This window comes from Ascaphus truei, chromosome 4, assembly GCF_040206685.1.
Source record: "Ascaphus truei isolate aAscTru1 chromosome 4, aAscTru1.hap1, whole genome shotgun sequence".
NCBI classification, from domain to species: Eukaryota; Metazoa; Chordata; class Amphibia; order Anura; family Ascaphidae; genus Ascaphus; species Ascaphus truei.
In genome coordinates, this window is record NC_134486.1 from 268,472,410 (window position 1) to 268,492,110 (window position 19,701).

Sequence of the window (19,701 nt, forward strand, 5' to 3'; positions counted from 1 at the left end):
CAATTGTATCAATAAGTGACACATAAAAACAGTAATGCACACGCGGTGCTTTGGAACAGCCAGATGAAGACAATGCCATTCAGACTACTGTATTTTGCAAAAAAGAAGCCCACAGCTTATTAGCAGCCACTAGCCAACACCTACTGTCTTTTCTAAAGGGGATTCTGATAAGTCAGTATTTACGTCTCAGACGTAACTGCTCTACCAAACAGGAGTTTTGGAAGCAAGCAAATGATCTCAAAGAAAGGTTTCTCAATCGTGGCTACTCATTAGCAAACCGTAAAATGTGCCTATAATGGAGCATTAAATAGTGACAGAGACACACTATTGTCACCTAATATTAAACCAGCAAGTACTGAAACCCGATGTATAGGCACTTACAACTATAGATGGAAACAAATTAAGTCCATCTTTGCTAAATATTGGCATATTTTGAAATCTGATGATCCCCTAACTAAAGTGTTTAAAAACACACATAGTATAACTAGCAGACGGTCCAAAAATCTGCGTGATGACCTAATATATAGCCACTTTCAACATAAGCCAACAACAACTTGGTTAACATCTTCATTGAAAGGAACATATCAATGTACAAACTGCAAAGAATGTGAATAAATTAAGCCCAGACATTTTTTTTCCAACACATATAATTGTAAACAATATGACATAAGACAATATATTAATTGTAAAACAACTAATGTCATATATCTTATTATCTTCAATTGTGATTTAAGGTATGTGGGTAAAACTATAAGGGAATTTCGAAGGCGTGTATTAGAGCATGTTAACTCAATCAAAAACGAACTGGACACTCCAGTTGCTCGTCACGTTAATAACATACATCAGTGTGACATCAAATGTCTCACCTTCTTGGGAATTTATTACATTAAAAACAACATGAGAGCCACATTAAATATCTAGGAGTTCAATTAACAAAAGATTATTCAACTTTATACAGCACAAAATTTAAACCCTTTTTCGACCAAATCGCTAAGGATTTGGCCACTTCGAATCCGTATATAATATTCTGGTTTGGGAGGATAGCCACAATTAAAATGAATATTTTACCTAGACTGCTCTATCTCTTTCAAACTCTCCTGGTTAAAATCTGTCAGAAAGACCTAAATAATATTCAAAAGAAATTTTTGAAGTTTGTTTGGCAAAATAGGCGACCCAGAGTTTGCAAGGATATCCTTTATAAATCCAAATCAGAAGGAGGCTTAGCTCTCCCGAATTTACAAAACTACTATAGAGCTGCACGACTAGGACAACTCATTAGCTGGCATTCAAACCCAACCGATAAAAGATGGGTCAAAATAGAGGATTTGATTTGTCCCCCATTTAAAATTAAAAATCTCCTCTGGCTCTATAAAAAATCTAGACCAGCTGAGATTTACAAAAACACGGTGATATCTTTTGCCTGTAATCTCTGGGATTCCCTCAAATTCAGGTTCCAACTAACCGGTATCCCATCCCTTATGCAACCCCTATTCTCGGACCCCTCCCTTCCTTTTTATACAGGTAACCCGCAATCCAATACCTGGGTTCAAAAAGGACTCCTAAGAGTTAACGATATCCTCATTCAAGGAAAAGTCCCTTTATTCGCCTGGCTACAAACATACCATAATTTACCTTCTTCTGAATTCTTCAGATTTCTCCAGGTTAGACATTATATTCAATCCGTCTACAAACCAAAACAATACAATGTTTTAACCTTATATGAGGACTGGTGTCTGCGCCAGCCCCTTACAAAGGGCATTATCTCCAGAATATATCAGAGTTTATCCCTATCAAAAGCAACCAAACCCCTAATAACTATATTGTATCCTGGGAAAAGAATTTTAACAGCAGTATAGACCTCGATATTTGGAACGGCATTTGGGAAGCAACTTCCAAAAACTCGTCGTGCGTCGTGATTAAGGAGAATATTTACAAATTAATATTCCGATGATACATGACTCCTGCCAGGTTACACTTTTTTCTCCCAGGTGTTTCCCCTCTGTGTTGGCGTAGTTGTGGTGAAGTGGGGAATATACTGCACATATTCACATATTCTGGTCATGTCCCAAAATCCAACAAACATGGACGGAAGTGTTTGCCCAAATACACAAGATTCTAGAGATCACTGTCCCACATGACCCAGAATATATATTGCTAGGAAAACCAAGGACAGAACACAGAACACAGACAGAGCCCAATGCTACTTCCAATGACACAAATACACAGTAAAGTACATATACATATAATAAAAACATATGGTCATTTAGTTTGATGCTTTGGCCAAAGTATCTTAAGCCTGCACACCAAACGCCAAGCTAGACCAAATCTGTGCAGGTCCTAACACTAATCAAATTCTTAATAACCTGACAGGTTACTAAAAAGAGAATCAGACTAGATGTATAGATTAAAAACATTGAGTCTATCTGGTCTGAATGAGGGATTTACATACACCCCCTTTATCTAGTTTTCTCCGCAGTGTGTATACTGTATACATATATGTATATATATATATATATATATATATATATATATATATATATATATATATATATGTTGACCTTCTCATTCACAGCAATTCCATCTGTCAGGAGTGCTGCATAGTGTGCTCCAAATTGTCAGCACCAGTGTAGATTTATATAGCCAAATCAATTGATTCTCGGTAAGATAGAAATGATCATATATTCTTTTTAACTATGCAACATGCTATAATACTTCTGTAATTGAGTATTAGTCAGCATTAAGAGTATTAGTGTTTTTGCCAAATACAGGTAGCGATCAATGGGCATATTTGCTTAGATCCACACGTGAGCTCCGATTGGAGCAGGGTTGCTATAGTAACCTTTGACACTACTTAAGGCGATCTCCGCTACTCCTGTCACTCATTTACCCCTGATGAAGCTCCGTTCGGGTGGGAAACGTGTAGGGCAAAAGACATAGTGATGTCAATCCAGTAGGAGGGCTGAACTCTGTGTATCGAAGATTACGCAAGGTTGTATCTGGCTGTTCAAACGTACCGCCGCATGCATTACTGTTCTTGTGTGTCACTTACTGATACAATTGAGAGGTAGTATTGTATTGTATTGTATTGTATGTCTTTATTTATATAGCGCCATTAATGTACATAGCGCTTCACAGTAGTAATACACGTGGTAATCAAATAAATAACAGATAATATAAATAACAGATCATGGGAATAAGTGCTTTAGACATAAAAGTAACATTAAGGAAGAGGAGTCCCTGCCCCGTGGAGCTTACAGTCTAATTGGTAGGTAGGGAGAACGTACAGAGACAGTAGGAGGGAGTTCTGGTAAGTGCGTCTGCAGGGGGCCAAGCTTTATGTATCATGTGTTCAGAATATCCACAGTACTATTCATATGCTTCTTTAAGCAAGTGTATCTTAAGTTGGGTCTTAAAGGTGGATAGAGAGGGTGCTAGTCGGGTACTGAGGGGAAGGGCATTCCAGAGGTGTGGGGCAGTCAGTGAAAAAGGTTTAAGGCGGGAGAGGGCTTTAGATACAAAGGGGGTAGAAAGAAGACATCCTTGAGAAGAACGCAAGAGTCTGGATGGTGCATAACGAGAAATTAGGGCTGAGATGTAAGGAGGAGCAGAAGAGTGTAAAGCTTTAAAAGTGAGGAGAAGAATGGAGAGTGAGATGCGGGATTTGATCGGAAGCCAGGAGAGGGATTTCATGAGGGGAGATGCTGAGAAAGATCTAGCAAAGAGTAGAGTGATTCTGGCAGCAGCGTTTAGGATAGATTGTAGGGGAGACAGGTGAGAGGCAGGAAGGCCGGACAGGTAGTAGGGCCAGGTTTGGGAGGAAGTATGAGGAGCTCTGTTTTAGCCATGTTAAGTTTAAGGCGGCGGAGGGCCATCCAGGATGATATAGCAGTAGTGACGTCAATCAAGGAGGAGGGCTGAATTATGTGTATCGAAGCTTGCGCTAGGTTGTATCTGGCTGTTCCAACGCACCTTGTGTGCATTACTGTTTTTGTGTGTCACTTATTGAAACAATTGCGAGGTTGAATAGAGTTGTACATTATTGCCTATATATATTATGGCAACAATGTTGTGTTTGTGACAACTGTGTTGTTTCATTTGGCTGACTAAACAGCATATACACCGATTCTCTTCATCAATTTGCAGTCATTAAATCATACAGCCAGTTTAAGTGTTGTTATACGCAATCAGCTGCAGTTTAAGGGGGGTCAATTTCACAGACTCAATCCCACATACCACTCACCATTCATTGTGTTGATTTTCATACTCTATTGAAGAGAATCCCTTCCATCTTGGGCTCACAATTATTAAGTGTCTCTATATCACAAATGGTGATATACAGTGATGTTAGAACTGTGCTATGTCATTCATGGCTTTTATATTTAGTTAGCTCGTTAGATTCTAATGGGACACTCATATGTGCTAACATTAGGAGCAGTTAGTTTAACTTGTGTGTTCTCAACTAATTTGCAATCTATAGTGAGCAATGTGCTATGCTGTGTTATTGACCATAATGCGATTACGCATTATCAACCTATACCAAGGCTATAGTATAGCCATCTCTGTGGCAAAATACAACCAGTAAATTATACCATCATTTACATCTGTGTAGCCAAACAGGCAAGCAAAGGAAAGTTGGAGCACCACTATGAACAATGAAAAAAGAAAAACTGCGAGAGAGTGTGTCCCATGAATAAAAACATTTAATGAATCAGAGCATCCGCCACAAAAACGAGCCCACGGGCCCCCACCAACGCGTTTTGAGCGATACGCTCTTTATCAAGGTGCATTTTTCTTTGCATCTGTGTAGCCAGACACATTGCACTGGTCTGCCGTGTGAATTTTATATATAATTTGCATCATATGACAACTACAATTGAAGTTTAGCTGTGCTCTATTATTGCAAAGTTAATAACAGCGCCCTCCTGGTATATTTAGTTTTTAATAAACACAAATAAACACAATACATATATGATAACTTTATTTGCACGTGTAGACTTATATTAATTGTATAAATATTAAATGTTACGTTTTAAATAGCCCAGGTGTGCACCAATAAATGTGCTTCTTGTTAGAGATTGGATGTCATTACAACCTTATCTCTATTTTGAAAATGCATTGTGATTTACTCACTAAATATTACCTAATTGTAAGTTGCTACTTACTCATTTTATCTACATAAATATAACATTCACTTACCTCTGGTGCACTCTGTGTGCTTCTCTTTTTCCTGTCTCGATCTTTGAGGATTCTTTCCGGTGGAACTTCGGTGGAACTTTGTGGAGCTGGGAGGGCTCCCACGCACAGCAGCTGCAAGGAGTTCAAGTTACTTAGCTCATCCATCAACACCATTGAAAGCACAAGCATGGATTCACCCTTTCTCTGCAATACACATTGACCTAATGTATTGGTCTGCAGACCTTAATTGAGCCAGAGCTTTTTTCACAACAAAAAAAGGGTTAACTTTGTGAACTTATGTAGACATATTAATTTTAGGAATATGAAATGTTAAGTTTTAAATAGCCCAGGTGTGCACCAATAAATGTGCTTCTTGTTAGAGATTGGTTGTCATCACAACCTTATCTCTATTTTGAAAATAAATTTCAATTCAGCACATCGGTAGCACTCCGTGCCACTCTAGGAACCTCAGGCGATGATCATATTTACTAACATAATCTGCACATATTTACTAGTGAGCAGTGTATTTTCTTCTGATCTTGTGTAAATCACAATGCACTTCGCCTTTGGCCGTACGAGATGCCAGGGAAGTGTGGTGTTTAGCCGGCTTCAAGTTCTGCGTGCTGGGGCTGACTTGATGGTATCGCCGATCCTGCACTTCAGGGTTGCATCTCACCAGAGGAACTCGGCATACAGGAGACTGATGTGAATCCAGGAGGCTCCGTTAGGGGGTCTGATGAAGAACAGACTTGTTTGAAATGCGTAGTGATTCTGGCACGGCTGATTTTCAATCAGTGTCTGCCGCAGTGCCTAACAGTGTGTCCTGGATTCACATCAGTCTCCTACATGCTGAGTCCCTCCAGTGAGACAACCCGGAAGTGCAGGATTGCCGATACCATCAATCAGGACTTGAAGTCGGCTAAACACCACACTTCCCTGGCATTTCGTACGGCCGAAGGCGCAGTGCATTGTGATTTACCCACTACATATTACCTAATTATAAGTTGCTACTTACTCATTTTATCTACATAAATATACCATTTACTTGCCCTGATACTTATCTCTTTTTCCAATGTGTATTGCAATTTCATTTAAAATGCTAATTTCCCGAACTTCTCTAAAATCTCTACATTTACTTAATGCTGACACTACAAATAGGACACGGACACCATGTTTCATAAACAAAATCCGTGTGGAACGGAGCACAGCCCCAGCAGGACAGGAACACAAATGGTCACGTCAGGGTAACTCCCATAAAAATATTATTTATTCTGCTCACATAAGCACAAACTGGTTAAAGTAGGTAAAAATACCACAGCTACGCGTTTTGCACTATTGCTCTTTATCAAGGTGTAACTGAGAGCCCAATAGTGTGAAACACGTAGGTGGGGTATTTTTTTACCTACTTTAACCTGTTTGTGCTTATGGGAGCAGAATAAATAATATTTTTATGGGATTATGGGAGTTACCCTGTCATGACCATTTTGTTCCTGTTCTGCTGGGGCTGTGCTCCGCTCCACACGGATATCGTTTGACACTCTTCTCAACGGATTCCTGCACGCCATAAGGATTTGCTTGATCTACTGAGAGGGCTTCATATTAAGGTAACAGGCAGCAGCCTTATGATTGTTACCTTTCATATATATTTCTTATAATCTGCAAAGGTGAGAGTTATAGTTTACGCCACAAACTGTAGTAGGCACCACTAGGCGTGAATTCTCCCAAGCTTTTATACCTGGAGTATTTATGTGGATCATATATATGCATTTCTGGATTATTGACCTTACATCGGAAAACTCATAGAGTACAGAGACTGACTGAGCAATATTTCAACACTGGAATGTATGTTTCACAAACAATCTGGTGATATTCTCTAAAAGTTTACTAATTTGGCAACATTATTAGCCTTTTGAGGTTAGGCTAAATATTTCGCTAAAAATTGACTTTTGGGGAAAAACACTTAAAATCTTCAACTGCATTCTGGATAGTTTCATACATCTCTATTCACAAAGACAAGTATATTTTTTAGCATTGAGACAGCAATATAGTCATCAATGAGGATCCCATATTTATTTTCACCAACTTAACCTGTAATTGTTACTCCAAATTTACCGACACAAGTGATTCCAACACTGTGGGCCTTATTCCAATAAGTGCGATAGGCATGGAAAGTCCCATTCCTGTCAATGGGGCTTTCAGTACGATACCAAACTGGCACTATCACACTTTATTGAATAAGGCCCCATGGGGCCAATTAATTAAACTGAGAGTTTTGTCATGCTATATTGCCTGGGAACAAAATATACTTTAGGGAGTAATTCATTAATGTGCAATAGTGCTTATTTGGCACCACCCCACAAAATCTCTTATTCAAGTCAATGGGAGATTTTGTGTGGTAGTGACGAATTAGCACCTTAATGAATTATCCCCATACAGTACTGTTATAGGATCCCTACAAACCACAAGAGAGAGAGATAGAAAGTGAATCTATTATGAGAATATTCCTCTATTCTTAGATTCTTAAAACACTGCACCTATTCAATATGGCGGGGTGGGAAAACTGGGGGGCAAGATTTCCCAGGTGGGGGACGCGGCCGTTACAGAGGCCCACGTTCTTCCCCAAGGCATTTAAATTAAATGCCGGGGGATAGCGCGAGGCCTCTGCAACTTCCTTTACCTTGTCTCCGGCGACATGCATGGCACACATGGCACGTGACCCCGCTGCGTCACTTGACACCGGATACAAGGTAAGGAGGGGAGGGGAGAGCAGGCAGGGGGGTGCAGACTGAAAAGTTTGCGCCCCCCAGCAATATGGTAAGCATTCAATAGATGAAATAAATGTACATTTTTGCATGTATAATTTTTCTTTGAAAACATTGCACCCATAATTGAATAGGTTAATTATTTTGGAGGTATATATGGAAAGAGGGCTTATCTCCCTTTTATCAAATACAATCTCAACACCTCATTTTGCAACAGTTCCTCCTTTGCATACAGAATTTTCATGACACAGATTTGCACAGACAAAACTAAGAGTGTTATGCACTAAGCAGTGATAAGTGCTTTTAAGTGAGATAAAAAGCCATTATAGCGTGATACTGCCTGCTGTGAGATTCACAAAGCTGTGATAAGTCTTTTAAGTGAGATAAATGTCTTTATAGCGCGATACTGCCTTTTGTGAGATTCACAAAGCAGTGATAAGTGCTTTTAAGTAGCCATTATAGCACGATACTGCACTGTTATCACTGTTTTGTGAATCTCACAGCAGGCAGTATCACGCTATAAAGGCAGTTATCTCACTTAAAAGCACTTATCACTGCTTTGTGCATAGCACCCAGAAAACCCACTTATCACTGCTTAACCCCCTATATCACACGAACGTGCGGAAACTGTTTATTGAATACGTGAAATGTATTTTCATGTGCAAATGTACATTCGTGCACAAAACACTATTCTTGCAATTTATTGAATAGGCCCCTATGGCTGTGTTGAATTGGTCAATGGAATAGGCCCCTATGGCTGTGTTGACTTCTAATGTAGTCAAAAACTGGAGCACATTTTTGTTGTATGTATATATGTATGCATGTCGCTTTTACGTGACAAAACGCGTAGGGTTGGTGACGTCATCACGTGTGGGTGCATGCACGCGGAGTCCTGGGCGTCCTTGCGATCCAGTCAGCTGAATTTCCAAGTGCTGGCAATCGATCTATGCAGGAGCAGAGGACGCGGAGGCACTGACAGGCTTAGTGATTTGGCGCCAGCTCGTGACAGGAGTTGGTGGTGGCTACGAGCTGTTGAGGTGTACCCTGCCTATCTCTTACTCTTCCAACCCCACAGATGATTACACACAGAGATTTCTCTCCCACATATGGTTGCTTTTCTTAATCCTGTAGGTACATTTCCTTTGGGCTGCAGTTTTTGAATAAATGTACTCTATTGTTTAAACAGTTACATGCTATGGAGCTTGCGCTTCTGTTTTTTTTTTTTTAATGTATGTATGTATGTATGTATGTATGAAAGACTTTATATAGGGTCATTAATGTACATAACGTTTCACAGCAGTAATACACATGACAATCATATAAATAGCAAATAATACAAATAATAGATCATGGAATAAGTAATTCAGACTTAAAAAAATAACATTTAGGAAGAGGAGTTCCTGCTCCGAAGAGCTTACAATCTAATTGGTACTGTAGGTAGGAAGGACGAACAGAGACAGTAGGAGGGCATTCTGGTAAGTGCGTCTGCAAGGGGCCAAGCTTTATTTATCAGGTGTATAGTATTAGCTGCTGAGCTACTCATATGCTTCGTTAAGCAGGTGTGTTTTAATGTGGGTCTTAAAGGTGGATGGAGAGGGTGCTAGTCGGGTGTTCAGGGGAAGGGCATTCCAGAGGTGTGGGGCAGTCAGTGAGAAAGGTTTAAGGCGGGTGAGGGCTTTAGATACAAAGGGGGTAGAGAGAAGACATCCTTGAGCGGAACGCAAGAGTCGAGATGGTGCATACTGAGAAATTTGGGCTGAGATGTAAGAAGGGGCAGAAGAGTGTAAAGCTTTAAAAGTGAGGAGGAGAATTGAGTGTGAGATGCGGGATTTGATAGGAAGCCAGGAGAGTGATTTCAGCAGGGGAGAAGTTGAGACAGATTTAGGAAAGAGTAGAGTGATTCTGGCAGCAGCGCTTAGGATAGATTGTAGGGGTGACAGGTGAGAGGCAGGAAGGCCGGACAGCAGGAGGTTACAGTAATCAAGATGGGAGAGAATGAGGGCCTGTCAGAGTTTTATCAGTCGAGCAACAGAGGAAAGGGCGTATCTTCATAATATTGCAGAGGAAAAAGCGACAGGTTTTAGATACATTTTGAATGTGAGAGAGGAGTTGAATGTGACCCCTAACCACCATTCTTTATTACTCAATATAGCCGTCAGGCTATGAACATCAAATCAATAATCAGGAAACATTGGGCCATTCTTAATACAGATGTTCTCCTAAAGGACATGGGGCCTCATGCAGTAAGCGCCGAAAAGCTGTTATTCGCCATTTTTTCGCCAAAATTGCCTTCCTGATTCAATAAGCGCCGATAAGTGGGAAAAATCGTCAATTTTCGTTGCTGATAAAAACTTTTCGGCACCTATCAGCACTTTTTGAAATCGGCTGTATTCTAGTAGCCCCGATCAGCTTTTCGCTGCTGATCGGCACTCCAGAATTGAGAATTTAACGCCAATCCAGCCCGCCAACTAAAGTTGGCAAGTTGGTGGAGGAGAAGCATCGGCAAGGTTGACACTTAGAAAAAATCAGGCCTTTTTCCTGCCTGTGACTGATGCCGGGGGTCTCCGGAGCTGATACCAGCACCGGACCCCCCCGGCATGCATCCGAGGCAGGCAAAATGCATGTAAAGGCGACTTCATTACCTTAGCGGCTAACCGCTAAGGCAATGAAGGGGTTAACCCACCGTGCCAGCTTTATTGTGGGTAGCGGGGGTGGGTGAAGGGGGTATTTGGCCCTTGTTGTTTGTTTAGGGCTTGTGGGGGGGGGGGGTTGCAGGTAAACTTAACCCCTTCACGACCGTAGCAGTTAATAGCTACGGTCATGAAGGGGTTAAGGCCTCCCGCTACCCACCCGCAAGCCCTAAACAACCACCGTTGGGGCTAATACCCCCTTCATCCACCCTCGCTACCCACAATATAAAAAAATCACACACTAAATAAATAAATAAATATATCTAAAGAAATAAATAAATAAATAAATATAAATAAATATATATATATATATAATCAAAAAATAAATAGATGATACCGTTCTGTGTATATATATATATATTACCCCAACAACCTCTATAACCCCTAAAATACACATATATGCACATCAATGATACTATAGGCCGGCGGGGGCTCTCGGGTGTTACCCGCAAGCCTGCAGTACCAATTATGTGCCCCCCCCAAATTAATGTCAAAACACATACATACTTATAAATAAATACCCCCCCCCCATAACACATACAGTATAGTAATGGCCACAATTACTATTATCCACAAATGGATAATAGTGAATGTGCCCATTTAAAATACATAAACACAAATCAATACCTTAAATAAATATAGCACTCACCCATTTCCGGCTGCCACGATGAAGGCCATCCTAATCTTCATCCTGTTCATGCCCCCTCTGTTGCTGCAAAACAGACACAAGAATGAAAACATCCAATGTAATGTCCCCTAACCCCTTAATCACCATAGCGGTTATTAACCGCTACAGTCATTAAGGGGTTAACCCACCCTCACCCACCACTTGGGAGGTCTACATACCCTCCCACACTAACCCCCCACTCCGTGAGGCCTAACCACCCTCACCCACTACCCACAAGGGAGGCCTACCCACATACCCTTGGGGCCAATACCCCCTCCCCCCACCCCCAGTACGCACAATTAAAACAATACACAGCCCCACAATAAGCATCATTATATTTATTAAATACATTACCCACCCCCTGTGCCACCCCATAAATACATGATTTATTCTTTTACATACAGGGTTCATACCCCAGCCCCACGCGAGTCCCCGGCGGGCTGACAGGTCACCTGACAGATCTACAGGGTACCAGCAACTTGTTTCACACAGGTTCTGGAGGCCTGTTGGTGGGTCCCGCCAAGCGCCATGGCCCCCAGGTGGTCTCCTTGGGTCACCGTGGGCCACAATTGGGTCCCCACGGTAGGCCCGTGGATGTCTGGGAGCCCCGGGTCAGACCCACAGGTGTCTGCAGGGCCTTGGGTGGTTCTCACCGGGGTCTGGGGAACTCACGAGTGCTCACTACGGGTCCGCGGTGCCCCCACGGATGTGGGACCACCGCTTCATCCCCGCACCTACGGGTCCGCGGTGCCCCCACGGATGTGGGACCACCAGTTCTTCCCCGCAAACTACGGGTCCGCGGTGCCCCCACAGATGTGGGACCACCGCTTCATCCCTGCAGGTGTCACCCGTGGAACCACCAGCCTGATACCCGTGAGATACCCGAGGAGACCGCAGGTGGTCTCCAGAGGTCTCACGCAGAACCAAGGAACCAACCCTGAATGTTAAAAAAATAAACCTGGCCTATACATTCAATACATACATCCCCCCCCACCCCCCAACACCTACAGTACAATAATGTGCAAAATAACTATTATCCAGATAGGGATAATAGATTATTTGCCCATTATTAAACACATTAACTAGCATATTAAAATAAATAAAGAACTACTGACCTCATCAATAAGAAGCCCCCGTCGCCAGCAACATCCTTGTCTTTCGTTGCCCACAAAATACATTGCCAATACATAGCCAATACATTGCAATTACATTCAGATATCAATTAACCCCTTAAACACCTTATCGGATATTAACCGCAAAGGTAATTAAGGGGTTAAGCCACACTGGCCCGATACCCACCCTTCACCCATTCATTTGTACAGTGGCTTCATCATGCAACTATATATATATATATACAGATATATATATATATATAATATATATATATAAATATATATATATACACACACATGATGAACCAATATACAAATAAATGTAGAAGGGTTATCAAAAACATGCTGTACTACAAATACCACTTCTCCATACAGACACAATACAATCAGATTGGCTTTGCTTCAATTGCCTTTAAGATGACGTCATGAAAAGAAACATGGCCGGCCTCACATGGTACGGTAGCCAATCAGAGCGTGGGAAGTCCATCCCAACTCTGATTGGCTCTAGTATACCATGTGACAGAGGCTTGGGGGGAGAGCGGAAGTGACGTCATTGAAAGTCTGTCACATGGTACTAGAGCCAATCAGAGTAGGGATAGACTTCCCACGCTCTGATTGGCTACCGTACCATGTGAGGCCGGCCATGTTTCTTTTAATGACGTCATCTTAAAGGCAATTGAAGCAAAGCCATTCTGATTGGCTGTGCTTTCATTGCCTTTAAGTGACGTCATCATTTTTTTTTCTCTCGGCCAAAACACATGGTTTTCACGGCCCAATCAGGGCCGTGGGAACCATGACGAAAATGTGACGTCATAGGCCTTTAAAAGCCTATGTCGTCTCATTTTGAAGGCAGACGCCGAGGAGGAAGGCCCTCCTACAGAAGAAGAAGGCCAGGGCGTGGCCGTAGAAGACATGAAGACCCCGGAAGAGAGCCGCAGATAGAAGAAGAATACAGATGAAGATGGATTACAAATAGAAGACCCGTGGATTGTTTTGGATTTTTATTTTAATGTTTATTATTTTATGTTTTTTTATTTTATGAGTTCCTGTGCGTGGTGGATTGGTTCGAGAGTAAGCTGTTCAACGGGAGTCGGTGAGTGGGTCAAGTAATAGTAAGTGAACTAAAGAAATTTATTTTATTTAAGTTGTTCTTTTTTTTAAAGCTTTTTTACATGTGTATTTATTTATTTTTGGTATATCATTTCTTGCCACTGTATGTATGTATGTATGTATGAATGTATGTATGTCTAGATCAATATATACATACAGGGTAAGAAATGATGTTGTTTTAAAAGCTTGATTTGCTGTGTTTTAAATTTTTTTGGCTATGCTGCTATGCATAAATGTGTGTGTCATGTATTTTAAAATTAGATAGATGTAATTTTTGCTATTGTATGGTGTACTTTAGGTCAGGGTGAGGCTTGCTTTTGTATATTGTATTCTTGTTGGTACTTATATTTTTTCAGAGGATAACTTGTTCTGTTCAACGATTGAATTAGTTAATTGTTTAATTGCTAGGCATGGATGTAAATTGTTTAGGGATTTAATTAATGAATGCTAATTGCTTTGTGGTTACTGGATTGGTTTAAATAGTATACTTGTTTGGATGTATTGGTATTTGTTTGGAATATGTTATTGTTAACATTCATTTGCAGAATGTCTATGGTGCATAGATTGTATGCATCATGTATACAATGTAAATGCAATGTTTTCAGTGGCATTTGTGGCTTTTGATTGGCATTTGAGGATTTTGATTGGAAGATCAGATTGGATTATTAAAGGAAATGGATTTTATTGTATTGTGTCTGTATGGAGAAGTGGTATTTGTAGTACAGCATGTTTTTGATAACCCTTCTACATTTATTTGTATATTGGTTCATCATGTGTGTGTATATATATATACAGTGTTCGACAAACCTATACATTTGCTCGCCCCGGGCGAGTGGATTTAACATCGTGGCGAGCTCCTATTGGCCCAAGCAGCACACGTGTGGTACTAGGTGGCGAGTAGATTTTTTTTTTCGGCGAGTAGATTTTTTGGTGATTTGTCGACCACTGTATATATATATAGGATAATGGTTATTTTGCACATTATTGTACTGTAGTTGTTGGGGGGGGGGATGAATGTATTGAATGTATAGGCCAGGTTTATTTTTTTTACATTCAGAGTTGGTTCCTTGGTTCTGCGTGAGACCTCTGGAGACCACCTGCGGTCTCCTCGGGTATCTCACGGGTATCAGGCTGGTGGTTCCACGGGTGACACCTGTGGGGATGAAGCGGTGGTCCCACATCTGTGGGGGCACCGCAGACCCGTAGTTTGCGGGGAAGAACCGGTGGTCCCACATCCGTGGGGGCACCGCGGACCCGTAGGTGCGGGGATGAAGCGGTGGTCCCACATCCGTGGGGGCACCGCGGACCCGTAGTGAGCACTCGTGAGATCCCCAGACCCCCGTGAGAACCACCCAAGGCCCCGCAGACACCTGTGGGTCTGACCCGGGGCTCCCAGACATCCGCGGGCCTACCGTGGGGACCCAATTGTGGCCCACGGTGACCCAAGGACACCACCTGTGGTACCTTGGCGCTTGGCGGGACCCACCAACAGGCCTCCAGAACCTGTGTGAAACAAGTTGCTGGTACCCTGTAGGTCTGTCAGGTGACCCGCCAGACCGCCGGGGACTCGCGTGGGGCTGGGGTATGAACCCTGTATGTAAAAGAATAAATCATGTATTTATGGGGGGGCACAGGGGGTGGGTAATGTATTTAATAAATATAATGATGCTTACTGTGGGGCTGTGTATTGTTTTAATTGTGGGTTCTGGGGGTGGGGGGAGGGGATATTGGCCCCAAGGGTATATGGGTAGGCCTCCCTTGTGGGTAGTGGGTGAGGGTGGTTAGGCCTTACGGGGTGGGGGGTTAGTGTGGGAGGGTATGTAAGCCTCCCGAGTGGTGGGTGAGGGTGGGTTAACCCCTTAATGACTGTAGCGGTTAATAACCGCTATGGTGATTAAGGGGTTAGGGGACATTACATTGGATGTTTTCATTCTTGTGTCTGTTTTGCAGCAGCGGAGGGGGCATGAACAGGATGAAGATTAGGATGGCCTTCATCGTGGCAGCCGGAAATGGGTGAGTGCTATATGTATTTAATGTATTGATTTGTGTTTACGTATTTTAAATACACAGGGTGTGTATGTTGTTTATTGCAATGTTTATTGGGGGCAAATGTTCCCAATAAACATGTTATTATGCCTTAACCCCTTCATTGCCTTAGCGGTTATCCGCTATGGTAATGAAGCAGCATTTATTTATTTTAATAATATTGTGCGGAAGCAGGGGAGCTCCTGAGCTGAACCGCATTGATTTGTGGCTCAGAGACTACCTGCTTCCCGAGTTACAGGCCCCGGTTTGGTGCATCGGTTACAGTGTCGCCGCCATATTTATAGCGGGCACACGCGAATGGGGTGCTATAAAGATGGCGGCGACACTGCCACCCGATTACACATACCGGGGCCTGTAACTCGGGAAGCAGGGGGTCCCTGGTCGACAAAGCAATGCGGTTCGGCTCAGGGGACCCCCTGCTCACAGTACACTATTATTAAAAATACATTCATGCTGCTTCGTTACCATAGCACATGGCCGCAAAGGTTAAGGAATGATTGTGTATTTATATATGTGTTTTACTCATAGTGTAGATGTGCAGAGGGTTTCCGGAGCTGAACCGCTTTGGTTTTAGGTCCAGGGACCCCCTGCTTCCCGACATACAGGCCCCTTTATGGGGTGCCGGTATCCCTCTGCTTTGTTTACATTCCGCGGTCACATGATCAGGACATTTAAATGCAGAGGGATACCGGCACCTCATAAAGGGGCATGTATCTCGGGAAGCAGGGGGTCCCGGACCTGAAACCAATGCGGTTCAGCTCCGGAGACCCCCTGCACATGTACACTATCAGTAAAAGTTGTTTTGATATGTTTTTATTTTGCCGATGTTTGCGCAGAGAGAGCAGCGGGTCTCTCTCTGCTGCAAACACATATCGGCAGAAACGGCCTATCGGCAGGTTATCAGGAGCTAGGATTTTTTATCACCGGCTCATCGGTGTTTTTTGCTTTCGCAGTGATTTGGCAGGGATCGGCATGGATTCGGCCCTTACTGAAAACTGCGAGGGCAAATCGCCAAAATCATGCCTATAGGCAACACTTGCCGAAAGCACTTTTTCGGCGCTTACTGCATGAGGCCCATGGTCTCTATGGACCCAAAATTTGTCTTCCAAAAAGCACATACATTGGGCAGCTTAGTTTCACCAAGCATGATCTCAGACAAGAACATATACAATAAAAATATGCTATTTCCAGATTTAATGGGGTGTTTTAAATGCGGGAAATGTAAGATATGTCAATATGTCCAAAAATGCAAACGTTTCACCAACACTGAACAAACTAAAGAATATAGAATCCTCTCTTTGTTACGTGTAATACGGATCATGTAATATACATGATCACCTGTGGATGTAACAAACGATATGTGGGTCTAACGACCCAATTATTTAAAATAAGGATGTAGGAACATATTGGACATATTAAAAATTTGGATATTACACATCCCGTGTCTAATCACTTTAAGGAATGCCAGAACGGCAGTCTTAGAAATTTCAAATGTATTATTCTTGAACATGTTAGACCTCACAAACGTGGTGGAGACAGATCCAGGGCTCTTTACCAACGTGAAGCGTTCTGGATCTTCATCATCGACACATTAATACCTAAAGGTCTTAATACAGAATGGGACCTGAAGGTATTTCTGTGATTTACATTAAGGTTACTAATGGGTATTACTGCATTTCATGTTCCTCCTTACTGTTCCTCTCTCCCCCCCCTCTTTCCCCTCCTTTTCTCCCCTCTTCCCTCCACCCCGCTCTCCTACCCACACCCCCCCTCCTCCTCCCCCCCGCTCCCCTACCCCCACACCCCCCTCCCCTTTTCCCATTCTCCTTTTTTCCCCTTCTCCTTTTTTCAATATTAAGTATTACATAATATAAATGGAATCATTTAGTTAATATATTTGTATTACTGTAGCTATATTTCTTATTCATGTATAACACTTGCAAAAGAGTGATGAATTATATTTATATGTATAAGAGATATGCCTTGTGTGGTTTGGATAGGTTAACTTTATATACGTATTGAATAATCAATAATGATGTCTCTATATGGATTTTGTATTTAATTTGTGGACACTAGATATATAATTTACACATATTATTCTTTAAGGTATTATACCATTGCAGACTAATGTATTATGAAAATATATTATGGTCTGCATATTAACACTTTTTTTTGCAATTGTATCCCTATGTGACTAATGAGTATGAGTCCAATGTGTTGAAATTTGCATACATTTTCTAATCAGGTGCAACACATTAGTCAACAATTAGAAGGGAGATATAAATAACACTCCCCTCATGCTTGTCATACTCCTTGAGAAATGGCAAACTTGCCCGAAACGCGTGGGAGGAGGTCTTCCAGTCATGTTCTGTAGTATCTGTTTTATGTAGTTTAATAAATTGATTGTACCTCAACCTGGTGAGTCTGACATCTATAGGAGCCGCGCTGGCATCGATCATCTATTCTCTTGTACAGCACTTTTGTTAATAATGCACAACCAGTTTTCCTTTTCAGTTTAAAAGCTACGGTGAACTACCCACATACAATGTTACAGTTACAGAGACCAAATGTATGATATATTAACAGAAAAGGTAAACAGATTTTAAATGCAGACCATGTTGATAAGGGACCACAAAATGTCACCTGAATTTAGAGTTATTAAGGAAGCTGGGACAGAAATCATACAAGTGTTAGCAGATATTTTCACAAGCTCGCTTGCCTCAGAAGAACTCTCGAACGATTAAAAGTATTATAGTTGTGGTAGTCGCATTATTTACAAAGACTAGAGATTTATACAGATGCAGCGGCCATTATTTTAAGAAATCACGGCGCCGTTTTGGTGTGCGCTGCTGTACTCCACGCGGCATTAACGCGGCCAGTTGCCCCAGGCAAACGTGTTTATCGCGGTTGCTTTGTTTGAATTTCATGGATTGTGTGCAATTACAGTAAATGCAATTAAATGAATGAATTGTAATGTGTACGGTACTGTGCTAATGTGTCAATTTCAGGTGTTTAAACGCCACACCACTAAAATGCCATTTTCTGCACTCTCTTGCACGCGTCTTAAGGAGGTACGGTTGGAAGCAATCCCGCTCCATCACATGGGTATTCCGAGGTATACACCGCATGATTTGTTAAAATAATGGCCGCTACATCTGTAACCACTATCAGAAAACGATGTCACAAAGTATACAAACAAATGGATTAACCAATGTTGCATACAGTAGAGCATGTCTAGTAATAATATACAGTGCAGACGCACTTACCAGAATTCCCTCCTACTGTCTCCGTAAGTTCTTCCTACCTACCAATTAGATTGTAAGCTCCTCGGAGCAGGGACTCATCTTCCGAAAGTTTACTTTTATGTCGGAAGCACTTATTACCATGATCCGTTATTTGTATTATTTGTTATTTATATGATTGTCACGTGTATTACTACTGTGAAGCGCTATGTACACTAATGGCGCTATATAAATAAAGACACATACATACAGTATAAAATATACTGTGAAACATAGCTTAGTTATTAAAGTTTCCATGGCTCTATCATTTGAAGATGTATAATTAGCTACACGCTGTTATAATAAGTTTGCTATAAAAAATGTATGATTTTAAAATAAGTTACTCTGCTACAAAAATATTACAGTTATTTTGTCAATGCAATCCAACTGGAAGACAACAAATGTGAAATCTAAAGTTTTCAAATGTAGAACTGTTCAAGATAAAAAAAATGCTTAAGATGAAATGTTTAAAAGACTGCCGCAGCTGACAAATCGACTGATTCCCTTGAATCTCTCTGCAACGTATGCCTAACTCCAGGATAAATATGGATAAGAGCCCACTAACTCTCCAAGTTCAACAATGAATGGTAAACAATACTTTACACTTGCTTGTTTGAATGTTAAGCAGCTGTATCTTTACGGTCATGTTATATTCTTGCCAGAGATGTTTGTTTGTTGGTTGTACTAGAGAAAGGTGTTAAGAAAATAAAACCTTACCTAGTATCTAGAGAATGTAAATATTTTCATTTTCCATCCCCATAGATTTGTTCGCACATATTTTGACAGCCCAGAAAATCCTTGACACTGAGACCTGACAGATGTTAACAACCTTACACTCTGCCAAACTGGCTCATCACT

The 19,701-nt window shown here is 41.6% G+C and overlaps 1 protein-coding gene across 4 annotated transcripts in view; it reads right to left on the bottom strand.

Moving 5' to 3' along the window:
- Positions 1 to 19,701, bottom strand: part of EPHA7 (EPH receptor A7) — a 215,052-nt gene that overhangs the window by 18,322 nt on the left and 177,029 nt on the right. The window lies entirely within an intron of this gene.